The 4,750-nt window shown below is 40.8% G+C and overlaps 1 pseudogene; it reads right to left on the reverse strand.

Moving 5' to 3' along the window:
• Positions 1 to 736: 736 nt before the first annotated feature.
• On the reverse strand, positions 737 to 2,105 carry LOC123826630 (annotated as a pseudogene).
• Positions 2,106 to 4,750: the final 2,645 nt, after the last annotated feature.

Genomic DNA, 4,750 nt, shown 5'->3' on the forward strand with positions numbered 1-4,750 from the left:
GTACACAAAGAGATTCCTCCCCTTAGGACAAAGTGAAAAAAGAAAAATTCCCACCCTCCCAAAAAAAGCCTAACAGAATTATCCAATTCTGAATCATCAGGAAATACAACACCAGAAATAGGTTATGGGCTACTCTTAAATCTTTTAACCTAAATATAAAAGGAAGTTACAGTATTGACAGAAAAAACACACAGGTTTCTCATTAAACTTCATTTTAATGGGTCTCAAAATTCTGTGACAGATTTTGGTCAAGTTGTTTCCATTAAAAAGTAGTGATTTTAAGCCCCTGGCTGGCGTAGCTCAGTGGATTGAGCGCGGGCTGGAAACCAAAGTGTCCCAGGTTCGATTCCCAGCCAGGGTACATTCCTGGGTTGCAGGCCATAACCCCCAGCAACCGCACATTGATCTCTCTCTCTCTCTTTCTCTCTCCCACTCCCTCCCTTCCCTCCCTAAAAAAAAAAAATAAATAAAATATTAAAAAAATATTAAAAAAAAGTACTGATTTTAAAAACTAATGACGTAAAAATTGCCACACACACACACACACTCAAAACCCCAAATGGTCCACAAAACATTTTCCTTTCCTTCTGAAGGTTTTATGATGCATTGTAATCATTAACTAGTACTTTACTATTAAACTTAAGTGGCCCGTTGAGGCAAATAGTTCTGAGACTGTTCTTCCATCACTGATTAAAGCTGGGGTGACAGGAGTTGGGGATAATATTCATTTAATCTCCTAAACTTTCTGGGCAGACTTGGTGACTTTGCCAGCTCCAGCTGCCTTCTTGTCCAAGCCTTGATAACACAGCAACTGTCTGTCTCATGTCAGAAAGAGCAAAGCAGCTCAGAGGAGGACAGGCAAAGAAGCTCTCAACACACGTGGGCTTGCCAGGAACCATATCAATGATGGCAGCATCACCAGATTTTAAAAACTTTGGTCCACCTTCCATATTTCTCCCAAAGTGATGATCATTCTTTTCCTTCAGCTCAGCAAATTTGCAAGCAATATGACCTGTGTGATAATCCAGAACAGTGCATATCCAGCACATATTTGGCCTGGATGGTTAAGGATAATCACCCAAGCTGTGAAGACAGGTGCTTCCATTGGTGAGTCATTTTTGCTTTCACCAGCCACATTGCCACAATGAACATCTTTGACAGACATGTTCTTGACATTGAAGCCCACAATGTCATCAGGAAGAGTTTTACTCAAAGCTTCATGGTGCATTTCAACAGACTTTACTTCAGTTGTAACTTTGACTGGAGCAAAGATGACCACCATGCCAGGTTTGAGAATGGCAGTATCCACTTGGCCCACAGGGACAGTACTAATACTACCAATTTTGTAGACATCCTGGAGATGCAGATACAGAGGCTTGTCAGTTGGACAAGTTGGTAGCAGGGTACAATCCAGTGCTTCAAGCAGTGTGGTTCCACTGGCACTACCATCTTTATGGGTGACTTTACACCCCTTGAACCAAGGCATGTTAGCACTTGGCTCCAGCATGTTGTTGCCATTCCAATCAGAAATTGGCACAAATGCTACTGTGTCAGGATTGTAGCCAATTTTCTTAATGTAGGTGCTGACTTTTTAAACAATTTCCACCTATCTCTTCTGGCTGTAGGGCAGCTCAGTGGAATCATTTTGTTAACACCAACAATCAGCTGTTTCACACCCAGTGTGTAAACCAGAAGGGCATGCTTACAGGTCTGCCCATTCTTGGAGATACTGGCTCCAAACTCACCAACATCAGCAGCAGCAATCAGAGCACCACAGTCAGCCTGAGATGTCCCTGTAATCATGTTTTTGGTAAAGTTTAAGTGTACTGGGGCATCAGTGATGGTCGCATAATACTTGCTGGTTTTGAATTTCCATAGGGAGATATCAATGGTGATGCCACACTCACATTCACCTTTCATTTTATCCAAGACTCAGGCATACTTGAAGGAGCCCTTCTCCATCCCAGCAGCCTCCTTCTCAAATTCCTCGATGGTTCTTTTGTTGATCTCCCCACATTGTAGATCAGATGATCAGTAGCGGTAGACTTGCCAAAATCTAAATGTCCGATAACCACAATGTTGATGTGAGTCTTTTCCTTTCCCATTTTGGCTTCATTTAGCGGAGGTTTTCTCAACCACTTGTGTTCTGGTGGCAAACCCATTGAGGAAAAAAAAAAGCTTAAATGTACTTCTTCATAAGAATAGTTTTCTGCTCTCCTTCATCTAATGTCTTTTTTTTTTTGCCTCTGACCAGAAATCTCTAACTTTTCTAATTTTGTCTTTTCCTGTTTACCTATGGGATTTAGAGCTGCAAATATACATCACATTTGCAGTGACCAGGTGTCCTGGAAATATGGCTAGATATTATTTAATGAATTTAAAGTTTATTCTTAAGTAAGATATATTTAATTTACAGGGTTAAGTGCATTTAAAATGATTGTTGGAATAATCCCCCATTTCTGTGCTGCTTTTGTGGGGAGGGGGAAATAAACCAAACCACTTAGCACTTAATTCCACATGTTCCCTCTCTATCTGCCCAAAATACAGTAGTCCCTTGGTCTGCAGGCAGCACATCTTACATTTCTTTAGTATCTTTGATAGACCTTGGTTCTATGCTGGACACAGAGTAATGATTTGTATTGCTCTCTTGTCAGTTATGCCCACACCTGGCATGAGTTACCTCTCCCATTTACTGACATAGTTGTGAGTTGCTTCCACACCTGAGAGTGAGCAGATTGAAAATGAAGACTGCTTCTGACTCATGCCTATCATTCCCACACTCAACAACATTATGCCTGGTGTTCTGTGGGTGGCCAGTGAATGTGAGATATATAAACAAATGGATGACCATTTATTTTTATTTACTTAACTACTTCATTTTGATGTTATTGTGACACTACTGTCAGTACAACAAGCCCTCAAATAATGTTATTTTTGTTATAGTATTGATGAGAATCCATGGAAACTTAACTCCTATTTTATATCAATTAGCATATGGTAAAACTTATTTTGTTGGCTTAAAATTACAGAACCTATCAACTACATTAAACAGAGACTTATAGATCTTGGCTGGTGTGGCTCAGTTGATTGGAATGACATCACAGAGCCGAAGGGTTGTGGTTCAATTTCCAGTCAGAGCACAAGCCTAAATTGTGTGTTTAATCTCTGGTATATGCACATATGATCCCAGGTCCAAGTGCATATGAGAGGCAACCAATTGATGTTTCTCTCTCTCCTTTCCTCTTTCTCTAGAAAGCAATGAAAAAAATGCCCTTGGGTGAGGAAATAAATAAAGACAGTGTATACAAACTTTGCTTTCAAGGATTACGTGAGATTTATGGCATGTAACCTTCCTTTTTGCCCTACCAGGCCAGCTTTGACCTGTCCTAAAGGATAAATTTTTCCCTGACAGATTTCCTGAATCTTGAGTAAATGGTGGCCTTTGCCTGCCTGCTACTTGCACAAAATGAGGTACAAATTACTGCTATGTTCATTACTTTCATACATGCTCCTGGCAGTATGCTGAGTTCCTTAACACTTGTGTTAACATCAAACACAATTGTTTGATGTTTGTCAGCTGACAGTTCCTCTCCCCACACTGGACCTATGGAGAAGAGCCAGCATGGTCACAGGAGAGACCCAATAGAACACCACTCCCCACACTTTAGCTCCATGTGTTCTCCCTGAGCCAAAGATTTGTGTTGTTCCTGGAAAGTGCAGTACTATCATGCTACCTAATTGAGCCTTTTTTTCTATGTAAAAATAGAACAGAATGGATAGAATAGAATAGAATAGAATAGAATAGAATAGAATAATAGAATAATTCAATAGAAATGTCTCATCTAACATCATGCCATGTCTTGTGTCTTTAATTGCATAAACTGAATTCCTGTGGCTTAAGGGACAAAATGTTTTTAAAATAACATAGATTTTCAAAAATGTCTGGCTTATGTCTTCTGGCTACATAATAAAAACCTCTATTCCATCTTTGGATCCTGTGGTTTGTCTAAGAAATCTGGGGCATGGCTCTTCAGGGGTCCAGTGTGTTGTCTTGTTTCATCCCTTTTTGAGGTCTGCTGGCAGAATCCTTAGCCTTGTCATAAATCATAAAGAGAGCTTTCTCATTTAGAGACATCACCCTTCTCTAGGTATCACATGGATCCACCATCCCTGCAGACTTTCTGGTGCTCAGGCCTCCACAGAGTTGGCAAGCTACATTTTTTCTGTCTTTCTGTATAACACTTGGTTCTCTGGGCCCTCAAACAACACTGATATTATTCTGTGTCCTGCACATTTCTTTATGAAGAAAACTTCTTCAGTTTTCACTGATGCCTTCCATCTCAGAATTCAGGCCTTGTGAATGTGGCTGAGTGAGTGGGGCAGAGGCCATTGAGTCTCCTCCATGGCTACTGATCCTCTCAGTGTGTATGCAGTTAAGTCACTTTTGTGTTGAGGTCTCTTTCTGTGATTCAAAATGATATCTGAAGGCCAGAAGGGACCAGTTCCTCAGACAGGCCAGACTCTGAACCCCAGTCTCTTAATCTAGGATGAAATTTCTGCAATGATAATCCATCAAGAATGAAGTAGAGATTCAAATAAAAAATGGTCAGTGATATCATGGAGTGAACATCTGTCCACAGATTACTGCTCTTGTGCATCTGGTTGCGGCACATGAGTCAGCATAATCTGCAGAGAGATCAAGACAGTGGTGTGCACTCAGCAGCACACAGCTTCAGGGACAGTCCAGGGG

This window comes from Phyllostomus hastatus, unplaced genomic scaffold, assembly GCF_019186645.2.
Source record: "Phyllostomus hastatus isolate PE091 unplaced genomic scaffold, TTU_PhHast_1.1 phas_contig_84, whole genome shotgun sequence".
Taxonomy (NCBI): Eukaryota; Metazoa; Chordata; class Mammalia; order Chiroptera; family Phyllostomidae; genus Phyllostomus; species Phyllostomus hastatus.